This window comes from Hevea brasiliensis, chromosome 2, assembly GCF_030052815.1.
Source record: "Hevea brasiliensis isolate MT/VB/25A 57/8 chromosome 2, ASM3005281v1, whole genome shotgun sequence".
In the NCBI taxonomy this organism is placed as follows: Eukaryota; Viridiplantae; Streptophyta; class Magnoliopsida; order Malpighiales; family Euphorbiaceae; genus Hevea; species Hevea brasiliensis.
Window position 1 is genome coordinate 2,577,487 of NC_079494.1, and position 14,001 is coordinate 2,591,487.

The window sequence follows — 14,001 nt, forward strand, 5'->3', positions numbered from 1 at the left end:
AAAATTAATTTTAATTAATTTGATTTTTTTATTGATTCAATTAATTTGGTTAGTAATTTTAAAAAGTTTAGTTATTTTCATTACGACTTATTCGATTTATAATCAATTTTTATTGATTTTATGGATTTTTATGAAATATAATGCATAATTTATGAAATTTATAATAGGCTTAAAAAATAAAAAGATTCAATAAATAAATTTAAACTAATAAATCAAATTAAATTGAACATAAATTTTTAATTTGGTTCAATTCTTACTTCAGTTTAATTTGATTAATATTTTTATAATTTAAAATTTTAATTATTTTTAATTCTATTCAGTTTAATTAAAAATTGAATGGATTAAGATTAATTGCACAATTCTACCCACAGACGATGTGGCGACACCCTGAATTTGTTCGCAAATTTGGGACCAATGTCGTCTTGCTGGGTTTTTGTCAAACGCTATCGTAGGCTCTCGACCGAAATCAGTGTGCTTCTGCTTCATCCCTTTTTAAGCCAATCCGGCAAGAAGTTCTTTTTTTTTTTAAATATAAATTTATTAATAATATCAAAACTTCAAACATTATAAATAATTACAAGAGGCACATATCCTTAATCCTATAGAATAAACATAAAATTTATGATATTAAATCTTTCTTCTTAAAAATAATTTTGATAATTGATATAAATATTTTGAGTAATCATTAATTTTTTATTTTATTTTAACGTTAAATCAATAACATCTCTCAATCTTTCATACTTAAACTAATTTTTCATAAACTTGTTGCATATAGTTCGAGTCACTATTTGTAACGGAGAAACAAGTCGCACTATCATGCTTTAAAAGATCAATTTCTGCAAAGATCAATTTCAAGCGCAGAGCCTGCTCAAGTTATGCATTCTAAATTTTGATTAAAAAAAGAAGGATTCAAAAAAGGCACAAAATGAGTCATCTTTTTTCCAGATGGCAATTCAGAATCACAACTTATAAATTCAAGTATAATTAGAACTAACTTATATATGTAGCATATATTATATTTAAATGGAAAATATTTAAGCCTACCATTTAATATTTAGATTAGAAATACTACTATTAAAATTATTTTTTTTTAACCATTAAAATTATTCTATTTAATGAAGGGAAATAAATGATTTATATATTGTGAATTATAACTTATTTTATATGTATTATTTATGTTTCTCACTGTAACATATATATATATATATATATATATATATATATATATATATATTCTCTGTTTTCCCATTATTCCTATTTAATTATTCTGTTGAACATTTTTATTTTTAATCTTTTATGTGCCTTGCAACAGATATATATCTACCTTTGATTTTGACATGGATAATGCTTGGACCAGGTCGATCCATTCTTGATTGGAAGTTAACGGCTGTTAATCCCAATCTGTCCACTCCACAGATATTTATGGATCTAAATCAGACGATGATTAAAGCTTTGAAGTTTCTTTCAGAATTCGACATTTCAGGATGCCAATCCAGCTGGGAATGCCTAATTTGCTGCTGACATTGTCAAGAGCTTGGAAAATTTTCCCGATGTAAAGCTTTGATTTGATTTTTTTTGTTCTTATCGATAAAAAATTTATCTATAGTAATAATAATAATAATACATTATGTCATACGTGACGAAGATGATTTTGTTTTATAATTCTAATTCCATTAGAAAACAGATACCTATTATCAATGTTTTATCAATTGAATGAAATTTCTAAGTTTATCTTAAAAAATCTAGAAAAATCATTATTATACCAAACCTAATATTTTCAATAAACTTCACCCATAAATTAAATAAATCTAATTATTTCAAGTTCAACCTTATTATTAATCTAACTATTTTAATTTGAATTTAATTTAATTATTTTTTAAATAAAGTAAATTTTATTTTAATTTAAATATAATTATATTAATACTAGTGATAAATAATTATGTATTTTTTAAGTTTATTATTGTAGGCTTCATTTATAATAAGAAAAAGAGTCTTTTTCTTCGTCATATTTTTACTTTATGGATTAATCCGATTGAATTGATCAATTTAAATATAAATTAATTTATCATGAGAAATTTGTCACACTAAATAAGAATCATAAATCACAAAAAAGCGACAAGCTGCCATAACTAATCTAATTCTAAAAATAATTTGTTCATATTCTATTTTTTAACATTATTTGTCAATTATAATTTATCTTGTGTAATAAAAATTTTTATATATTTTTATTTTTTTTCTGATTTTAGATTAATTAATATATCAATCAATATAAAAGAATCATCTCAAATTATTTCAATAGATTTATTCGAAAAAAATAACAAAGAATGAAGCATCTAAGCCATGGTACTTAGAAAAGATTGTATAGAATTACATATCAACGGTAATGGACAAAAAACAAAAATAATTTTGATTGATATTGAGGTAAGAAATAAGTAATATAATAATAATTTAAAAAAATTATGCACATAATTGTATTTTATTGAATTTTATTTTACTTTTCAAGCAATAAAAATATTAGTCATAATGTTTATTTATAATATTAAAAAATTAAAAAAAATTAAAAAAAATTACTAATATATATATATATATGAAGGGGACATTTGCTTTACCAAAAATGCCCTACATGATTTATATTATTTATGTATAACAGCGAGAAGGAGAAACATTGAGATTTCTAAAAATAATCTTAATATAATTAAAATATTACTACTATTTAATTATTTTAATTATTTTAACTAAATCTAATTATTTATAATCCTTATTTAGTTCAACTTCTACATTCTTACTCATACATGGATTTGAATTTTAATTGTAATTATAAAATTAAAATCTTAATTACAAAAAGTCTATATCAAAAAAAATATTTTTTAAATGCATTTTAATTTATAAATGCTCTTAAATTAAACAAATCTAGCCAATTACACGGTTAGAATTCTTTATTGGAAAAACATATTATTCACTGTTTGTTTTTTAATAAATCTATTATAATACAAGTAAAATTATAACACTAATTTTAGAAATCATAAAATTTTTAATTTATATATAAAAATCCTAAATTTCTGTTATATTTGTGGCTTTGAATTTTGGATATATTTTTCATAGACTCGAATTGTGACCCGACCCAAAAGTTTCGCACTACGATCCGATTGGGATAAAAAGTGAGATCTGTGGTGATAGCAGAGGACACAGGCCAATAGGGTTTGTAATATTCTACCCTTTGCTTTAACTTTTAGGATATAGTTAGACCCGATCTATTTTTTGGATATACTTTTAGGATATTATTAGAACGGCTAATAATTTAACCATTTTAATAACAATCATTAATTTATTAATTGTTAGTTATTAATAATTAATTGTTTATATAATAATTTAAAGTAAAAGTGTTGGGTAATAATAATTTATAAATTAGCTATTAAATGTAAAATAACATATATAAATATTATTTTTTATATAATCAAAATACTAAATATTTTCTTAAAAGTTGAGAGAATTAATATTTCATGATTTATTTTTTAATATCTAAATATTAATATAAATATCTATATAATAAAAAGGATAATATTTTGATTAGTTATTAATTAATTGAGACGATCCCACCTGAATTTTTTTCTCAAAGCAAGTCGAAGAAAATGAGGAAGTCTTTAGCAGAAACTACCGTCGCCCATATGATATAATAAAGTGCAGGAAATCAATCAGAATGTGCATCCAATAGCAATGGACATCAAAGATCAGACAAAATCTGTTAGCAGAAATGCAGACCCAAATGAACAAAAGACAATCCGTCCGATTAAAGGACCTACAAAAAGCCATATAAATAAGAAATCATGGATTTTATTAAATATTATTATACAAATTTTTTAAAAGTTAATTATAATCATTCATATATTGCCTAACAGGCGGAACTGAGAATGCACAAGTGGCAGATTATTGCAATGCATGAAGTGGATTAAGTAGAAAGAGTGGATTGGGACAAATCACTAAGCAATAATTTCACTTGACTTTTCAGTAAGCAAATCAGTTTGTTATTTAATTATTTGTCTTATTTATCTTTAGGAATTTTAATGGCATGATGATAATTCTTAAAAAATTAATAATTTTTATTATTATTTATTAAATTTTGATGCAACGTTTTAATATTTTAAAAGCTTTAGAAATTTATAAATAATTTTATAAAAAAAATTCAAATTCTTTACTAAAACTTTCTTTTCAAAAGAACTCTCAAATCGTCATTACATCTTATAATGTTAGAATTATGATTCAAAATTCTAATAAGATTTGAAGAAACTTTTTCCTAATTTGAGTAGGAGAAATATTCCTCAATAGGATAGAGAAATATTTTCTATATAAAGTAGAACTCTTATTTTAGTGTTATTCCTAAATTAAGTGGGACTACTAATCAGATTAGGATTAAGAGAATTAACACTATAAATAGGAGAATGGTGAAAAGGGTTATTTGGCTTTCAGCTCATGGAGCAAGGCTGTCACTCATTGTAGAGAGCAGCTTTGCTAATTGTTGAGGATTTGGCTCTGCCCATTGATGAGTGGCAGTTGCCCATTGCAGTGGAGAGCGGCTTCGACCTAAGGTGGAGTAAGGACATAGAATTCAAGAGGAAGGAATTCTTGTCCATTGATGAAAGGGCTCTTGCCCATATAATTGAAGACACCCTTTACGGTGTAGTAGTTAAAATAATAAATATATTGGATTATGTCTAGAGGAGACTGAGAGAGACTAACTAATATATTTATTATAAGCATACAGTGTGGGTTCTCTTGGGTGTAATTGAGTTTATGGGTAGTATAGTTTTGAGCTTGTAATTGATGATTTATTGTTGATAGTGGAAGATGGCATGCCCATGGATGTAATCCTATATGGAGAGGGTGAACCACGTAAATATTAGTGTTTTGTGTGTTTGCTTTATTTCTTTATAATTTACACGCTTTTGCAGTGCACAACAAAATAGTATCAGAACATGGGAATGATATTGGTGAGTTTAGTTGAAGATGGAGCTGTTATGACATGTAAAAGTCGCACATGCAATAATGGTGATGAAGGAGAGTTGAAATTGAAGTGGAGCTCTTGATGCAAAATCAAAAAGATTGATTACGTGAAAATTTTTTGAAGAAAGAAGCAAGTTACACCCAAGATAAAGATTGAAGAGATTGATGATTTGAAGGGTTCAAGCTCAAGCATAGAGATGTGATGATTGAAGGCACCCAAGAATTTGAGGTATGCAATGGTTAATGGATTTTGAGTCAATGTAGAGATTGTTAGAATTATGACTCAAAATTCTAGTAATATTTAAAGAGACATTTTCTTAATTTGAGTAGAAGAAATATTCCTCAATAGGATAGAGAAATATTGCCTATATAAAGTAAAACTCTTATTTTAGTGTTATTCCTAAATTGAGTGGGACTCCTAATCAGATCAGGATTGAGGGAATTAACACTATAAATAGGAGAATGGTGGAAAAGGTTATTTGGCTTTCAGCCCATGAAGCAAGGCTGTCACCTATTGTAGAGAGGAGTTTTGCCAATTATTGAGTATTTGGCTCTGCCCATTGATGAGGGGCAGTTGCCCATTGTAGTGGAGAGCGGCTTCGGCCTAAGGTGAAGTAAGGACATAGAATTCAAGAGGAAGGAATTCTTGTCCATTGATGAGAGGGCTCTTGCCCATATCGTTGAAGGCACCCTTTGTGGTGTAGTGTTGTAATAGTAAATATATTGGGTTATGTCTATAAGGGACTGAGAGAGACTAACTAATATATTTACTATAAGCAGTTATGTAGTATGGGTTCTCTTAGGTGTAATTGGGTTGATGGGTAGTATAGCTATGAGCTTGTAATGATGATTTATTTATTGTTGATAGTGGAAGATGGCATGCCCATAGATGTAGCCCTATATTGAGAGGGTGAACCATGTAAATATTTGTATTTTGTGTGTTTGCTTTATTTCTTTACAGTTTACACGCTTCCGCAGTGCACAACATATAATTTGCTCTTTTTCCTTTTCAATATTTCTCTCGTCATTGTATTAGTTAAGTTAAGAATCTCCTCCTCCTCCTCATCGTCATCATTATCCATCCTTCAATAAAATTTCTTCATATTCAGATTAGAACAATATTTTTCTTTCATGATATTATATTAAATGTTAGAATTATGTAATTTATTTTATTTAATCTATAATTTTAATTAAATTTATTTTTATAGTTATTTTAAATAATTAGATTTGAAATAAATTGGATAAGCTTTTCAATTTTAGGCCATCAATATATTATATTTATTATATTTTTAAATTAACATCAATTCTATTTAATTTTAGCGAGCTAATTTTATTTTTGTCATTATATTCATTGAATGTTTTTATTTTTATAGTTATGTGATGATGTAAAAGCATACTAACTATTTCATAATTATTATTAGACAATCAATCTGTTTAATCAGTACCTAAACAAATAATTGTCGAGTAATTTGGTGTTGACACGGAAAACCTTATAACGGCCCGACCCACTAGTGATATTGTCCGCTCTGGGCTGAAGCCCTCACGGTTTTAAAACGCGTCAATAGGGGTTACAAACCATCAACTTATATACCCAGCATCTCTCCCGTGTTTTGTCGATGTGGGATTTGCCTAGGGTGTAACAATCCACCCCCCTTATGGGACTCAGCGTCCTCGCTAAGGTTTGCCCCACCATCGTTCAAGGTTGCACGCAGAGCGGCTCTGATACCACAAATGTAACGGCCCGACCCACTAGTGATATTGTCCGCTCTGGGCCGAAGCCCTCACGGTTTTAAAACGCGTCAATAGGGGTTACAAATCATCAACTTATATACCCAGCATCTCTCCCGTGTTTTGTCGATGTGGGATTTGCCTAGGGTGTTACAATCCTTTCTTTTGATTCTGCGCCTGTCACTGCTTGCAAAGGCTTTGGAGTTGAGTTTTCTGCTACCTGGCGGCGTGGATAATGCTTCTGTGATTCAAGTTAAATATGACCTTAAGAATGCCCTCTCGTGAGTCTCACAATCAAATATCGCAATTCATGGTGTTTATTTTCATTAATCAACTCAGTTATTGATCCCTTGAGAGTTCTTCTGTAGTTTTTGTTGTCCCACATTAGTTTGAGATGAGATATTTGAGCTATATATAAGACTTAGCAAATTTTCTCCCTTTGTGTTAACTTTTAGGATATAGTTAGACCCAATCTATTTTTTCAATGTGATATTAAAGTTTTCCTTGCTTCAAGATTAGACCACCGATCTATTTTCTTACAAATTTTACGCTTCTGATATTCTATTTGGATATGAAAGGATATGTTGTCTTACATTAATTTGAGATGAAATATTTGAATTATATATAAAATTTAGGCAAATCTCTTTGTCACACCTTACTCCTCTATAAGGCATAACATGATCCTGTAGAATACCTAATGAACTACCGAACTTCACCTACCGATAACTCATTAAGTACCCTACAAGGGATTTTAAAACAATTTATTCACTTTTGACAAGTGGTGAGATTTTCTAATAGGTATTTAAAACATTTGATTAAAAGTAAATCTAGTTAATATTTTTGGTCCATTTTAGTTTTTTGTAAATTTTATAAAAATTTTGACAGAGTTCTGTCTGTATTTTGAGAAATCAGTTCTTCAAATACCTGTAAAAAGCACTTCTAAAATTTTTTTTTCAACTACTTAAATTTCACAATCAAAATCAATCCATTTCAACAACTCCACAATCATTTAAATCAATTTCTCTAGTTCAAAATTCAATAATCCTTAAAATACTAGCAATACATTTCATTCAAATTAAATAAAATAGTTTCACTCATATTTCATTAGAGACAAAACAATTTATATTCATCATACTAGAAATTTACATTAAGAAAATCCAAACTAAAATTTATTACAACTTTATACAAACTTTGTACAAGCTGCTCAAGAATGATTTTACATGTCCATACAATTACGTGCAATACATATATCAAAATGAATATTTACAGTCAGGGTGTAAATTATACCCGATAACTTCTAGCAGGTAGCTCCCCTGTCCTCAGCAGCTCAATCTGCTGCTCCTCTAGTCTCTATATCTGCGACAGCACACAAAGCTATCACTGAGTGGTGAACTTAGTGGTGCACAAACTAATAATTTAAAACTTAATATAAATTATGCTTAACAATTCATAACAAATAGAATTTTAAAATTTCTAAATTCTTCAAAAACCATGACCTTCAGAAATCAACATTTTCATTCATGCAAATTATTCATTTGAATAACATTTTAATCAAATAGTAACTATTTAGTTACATTTCTTTTAAATTTCAAAACAATACAAAAAATTTTTGAATCACTGACAAATTATTTATTTCAATCACAATTTATCAAATCATGCATAATTTAAAGGGCGTTGCCAACAATACACACAGTCGAACCCATGACCTAAAATTCAAATAGATGTCGTGTTGTACACCACGACATTTCACATTCTCCCAATAACTGAGGCTAAAAAGGAGAAACAAAGACTAGCTAGTATATATGAGTACTCATTCAAACTCTTCCCCAACTGGTAAGCCAGAGAGGAAGAAACTCGCCCCATCTAGTGGAGGAGATATCTCACTAGACAAGCTAATGAGAATTCACAATAAATTTTGCCATGTCAACTATGGTTTCAAATCATATTCAAAACAATTTCTATTTACAAAGTATTTACAAATCATCAACATATTTAATCATCATAAACTCATGCTCAAGGTTGGCAACACATCAAACTTAAAATTTATGATTCTCAAAATAATGCAATAAATCCTTAAATGCATAAGAAAATTTATATTCAAATTATACAATTTCATTCAATAAGTTAAAATTCTCAATACAACAAAATCATAAATCATACAATAAATTTATTTCAAATCAATTTGAAATTGAAAAATAACAAAAGAGTTAATTGTGCACAAACCTCAAGCGAGTCGCCTCTTGGCCTTGACTCGGTTCCTCGGGTTCTTTCTCGGTATTCTTTTCAACTGAAACATACAATTTTATAGTGTTTCAGTACTAAAACTTAAAATAAATCCAAAATAAATTTAGCTTCACTTTTACCTAGCTCTAACGTGCTTAACTCGACGTTCTTGAAATTTTGTGTTTCGGGTTACTATTCACTACACTATTCAAGTCAAATTGTTGACTTTCTAAGGCTTAATAGGTATGGGAACTCCAACTTCACCCACCTACCACATTTTGGTCACTAAATTTGTTGGTTTTGATCATTTTCTCAAAACTTAGGTCTTTTAGGCAAAATTGCCAATTTTCAGTTTTGGAGTCCTAAGTTGCACTGTTTCATTGGTCCTTTTACTGTTGGAATTTGGCAAAACTTTCTTCATAGAAAATGTTCCCTATTGTCTTAATTTTATTCTCCTTTTTGAATCACTCCAATTGGAGTTTTGTAGCTCAAGTCATAGCCAAAATATAGTTACTGTTCATGCTGCAGAATTTATTTCTGGCAGATTTATTGATCCAACTTCGTTCAGCAATTTGATCAAGTTAAGTCCATAATTTGGTCTAATTTTCTTCATATGAAATGTTCTACTATGTCTTAGGTTTCCATCGGTTTAAGAATCACCTAAATCAAAGTTTTCTAGAGAGAGTTATAGCCATTGAAACTTTACTGTTCATGTGGTAAATCTGCAGTTTTGCATATTCAGTGAGTCAACTTTGCTCACTAATTTGATTGGGTTAATGGCATAATTTGGGATAGTGTTGTTATACTCATTTCATATAGGCATTTTAGGGTAGTTTGCATCCATTTTGCCCTTATATTTTAGTATATTTTATGTTTTTAGCTTTATTTTAGCTTATTTGTTAACTTTAGATACTTTATATTTGATTTTGTAATTTTGTTGTTTTTGATAGGATTTTGTGGCAAATCGAAGATCAATGAGTGTATTAGGAAGTGATTTGAAGAAATTTGGGGTTCTTTAAGCATAGAGAAAAGTTGAAGAAATCAAGCCTTAAAAGAGCAAGTTAGCCGAAATTTGCTTGAGACTTTGCTTAACATCCTGCTTAGGGTAAAGCGGCAGTGCTTAAGGTGCAGCACAAGTCAAGCATGAGCAGAAAAGTCTATTTTACTCTAAATCTGTCAAGATTTGCTAAGAGTCTGCTTAACCTTAAGCAGACAGTGCGACCAGAAGCTAAAATTTGCTAAGAAGCTGCTTAGGGTTAAGCCGAACCCTAAGCAGACTGCCCAGAACGTGAATAATGCTGCTGACTTGGATAATTTTACACCTCATTTCCTATCCACTCCTTGGCTCTTATTTACTTTTAGGGCAACTTTTTGGGACGATATAAATTTATCATTTCCTAGTTTTTGCCACAAGAGGAAAGGAAGGAAAAACAAAAAGGAAAGAAAAATAGAATAGAAAGAGGAGAAGACGCCACTTTTTGGGGAGGAGCTGCTACAACCATTTTTGGAGCTCCAGAAACAAGAGTTTTTGGTTCTTCTACCTGGGTTTTTCTATTTTAGTTCTCTTATCATGTCTTTCTTTACTTTTCCATCAATCTTTCTTGTAAATACCATCATGAGTGAGTGAACTCTTTAGATTTCAGAGTTGGGAAATATGTTTTAGATTAATTTGTGGATTTGGACTGGGTATTTCCTTATTTTACATAAATATGAGTTTTGATTCCTTCCTTGTGTGCTTGATTTACTTGCCTAATGTTGGTACCCATTGGGTATTGTGTTAATCTTTGATTGAAGGACTGAAAGGTGAAAGTCATTGATAGATAATCAAGGATTGGAACTTAAAATCATAAAAAAACTTAATGGGTTTTAAGAGGAATTAATGATTGGTTACAAAACTTAATGGGTTTTAAATTAATCAAATATCATAAAAAGTAGGTTTGGTTATTTTAGAACACACTTTGGTTTGCTTGAAAAAGAAATCAAAGGAATTTAGAATTAATCACCTTCAAACTCTATTTTTCCCTAAAATTGGAATGCCCAAGACAAATCCCAACTAATTTATGCATAAACCCCCAACTCTGGAATCACTTTTAACATAATTAGACTTTCATTTAAATTACCCACTATCAATTTAGTTTAATTGCAAACTAGATTTAGAATTTATTTGCTTGCTCTTTACATATTTCAATTAGATTAATCAATTTACTTCACTCATTTACTTTTACCATTCATTCATTAATCATTAGCCCAAATAATCACTTCATTCATAGTTTGGTACTCAAACTGCAAATCCTCATGGGAACGATACTTGATTCATCACTTTGTTACTTGAAACGACCCGTATACTTGCGGATTCGCCACATCAAGTATTTGGTGCCGTTGCCGGGCATTTGATTTTTGTTTGATATTGAACAATTGTTTGTTTGGTTAATTTGGGCATTTTATTTTATTTTCTTTTTACCATTTTACTTTGAGAATTTGTTTATTTTGTTTTTCAGGTGCTTTATTTTATGAGAAGAACAAAAAGTGAAGAAATCAATTTATTCTTTGATCCAGAAATAGAAAAGACAGCAAAAGCTTTAAGAGCAGAATCTAAAAGGAGAAAAGCTGAAATTAAAGCTCAACAATAACAAGAAAGAGCACAAGAGTAAGAGCAATTACAAGAAGAAATGGCCAACAACAATAACAACCGCTCTATGAAGGATCATGCCTATCCTAACATTGGGGATTTCATGCCAAGTATCACAAGACCAAGAGTAGAAGCTAATAATTTTGAACTGAAGCCTGCACTCTGTCAGATGGTACAACAATCACAATTTGGAGGAAATCCAAGTGAAAGTCCACATGTGCATCTAGCACACTTTCTTGAGATCAGTGATATGTTGAAGATAAATGGAGTTTCTGATGATGCAATTCGACTCAGATTATTTCCTTTTTCTCTGAAGGACCGAGCTAGAGAGTGGTTACATTCTTTGCCACCGGGTTCTATCACAACATGGGAAGAACTTTCTCAAGCATTTTTAGCTCAATATTTTCCACCAAGCAAGACAGCTAAGCTAAGAAATGAGCTGACTTCTTTCAAACCTAGAGATGATGAGAGCTTGTATGAAGCATGGGAGAGGTACAAGGATTTGCAAAGGAGATGTCCACATCATGGGATTCCTAAGTGGATGCTTGTTCAACACTTTTACAATGGAGTTTCACTAGCTATTAGAAGTACAATTGATGCATCTTCTGGAGGTGACCTTATGGAGCAATCTGAAGATGAAGCTTTTTCTGCTCTTGATAAAATTGCTTATAACAACTACAAATGGAGTTGTGAGAGGAATGAGATCAAGAAACCAGCTGGTATGTTTGAGCTTGATGCCATGAATATGATTAATGCTAAGTTTGATGCTTTGACAAGGAAGATGGACAAGCTAAGCATGAAAGTAGATTCTTCAACTGGAGGTTCTAGTAATTCAGTAGAAGTTGGAACTGCAAATGTCAATTGTGCAGCTGATTTTTCTGCACTTAATCAAGATTTTTCAAGTGAGCAAGTGGATTATGTGGGGAACTACAATCAAAGACCAAGTGGTAACTCATTTTCTGCAACTTATGATCCAGCATGGAGAAACCACCCAAATTTCTCTTGGGGAGGTAGACAAGGACAAAATCAAAATTTTCAGCAACCTTCTGGGTATCAACAACATCAGAATTTTCAGCAGAATAGAGGTCCTCCTCCTGGAATTCCTAAACCTCAAAATGCACCTGCTCCACCTCTACCACAAAAAGCACAACCAGACAAGACAGCTAGATTAGAAGCCATGATTGAGACTTTATTAGTGAGCCATCAGAGTCAACAAGAAATGATCTCTCAATTAGCATCTAAAGTAGATCAAATGGCAACACATAACAAGATGTTAGAGAATCAAATAGCTCAACAAGCTAGCTCTTCAAATAACAAAGCATTTGGGAAGCTCCCTAGCCAGCCAGAAAATTCAAGGGAGCATTGCAAGGCTATTACATTGAGGAGTGGAAAAATATTGGAGAATGAAGATAAAAAGATTGAAAAGAAAATTGAAGAAGAGAAAAACAAAGAAGGAGATGAACAAACTGAAGCTGAAGTTAGAATTGAAGCTGAGAAAGAAAATTCAGTGGAAGAAAGAGGAAGTAAGGGGAGGGAGAGCAAAGAAGAAGAACCTAAATATGTTGCACCTAAAGCCTACATGCCACCTTTACCATTTCCACAAAGGTTTCAGAAAGCAAAATTGGATAAACAATTTGGGAAGTTCTTGGAAGTATTGAAGTCTTTGCATGTGACTATTCCTTTCACTGATGCCTTAGCACAAATGCCTTCATATGCTAAATTTTTGAAGGAGATTCTATCTAACAAGAAGAAATTGGAGGAATTTGAGACCGTAGCTCTCACGGAAGAAAGCAGTGCTATTTTGCAAAATAAGCTTCCACCCAAACTAAAAGATCCTGAAAGTTTTTCCATACCATGCCATATTGGGGATATCAGTATAGATAAGGCTTTATGTGATCATGGAGCCAGTGTTAGTCTAATGCCATTATCTATCTATGAGAAAGTAAAGATTGGAGAAATGAAGCCTACTACCATCTCACTACAGTTAGCAGATCGGTCTATTAAATTTCCAATTGGGGTAATTGAGAATGTTCCTATGAAAGTTGGAAAATTTTTCATACCAGTGGATTTTGTGGTATTGAAGATGGAGGAGGATGTACACATTCCTATTATTCTTGATAGACCTTTCCTTGCTACTGCTAGAGCTGTGATTGATGTAAAAAATGGGAGGCTTACATTAGAAGTTGGGGAAGAGAAAGTTGAATTTAATTTGTTTCAAGCAATGAAAAAGAAAGATGATTCAAATTCATGCTTGAGAATTGATGTGATAGATGAAGAGGTCAGAGAAGTGCTTAAAAAGCAACATCCTAAAGATCCCTTAGAAGCTTGTTTGGTTCATAGCATAAAAAAAAGGGATGAGATTGAAGAAGCTGCAGAATATACTACAATCTTGGAAGGAAATCCACCTTTGCCTATGGCTGATA

General features: G+C 30.6%; 1 non-coding gene across 1 annotated transcript; it reads right to left on the reverse strand.

Annotated features, from left to right (window-relative positions):
* Nucleotides 1-12,002: 12,002 nt before the first annotated feature.
* LOC131178244 (small nucleolar RNA R71) lies at nucleotides 12,003-12,109 on the reverse strand. Its single transcript, XR_009147378.1, has one exon. It is a non-coding gene; the product is annotated as a small nucleolar RNA R71 (small nucleolar RNA).
* Between the last annotated feature and the right edge of the window lie 1,892 nt (nucleotides 12,110-14,001).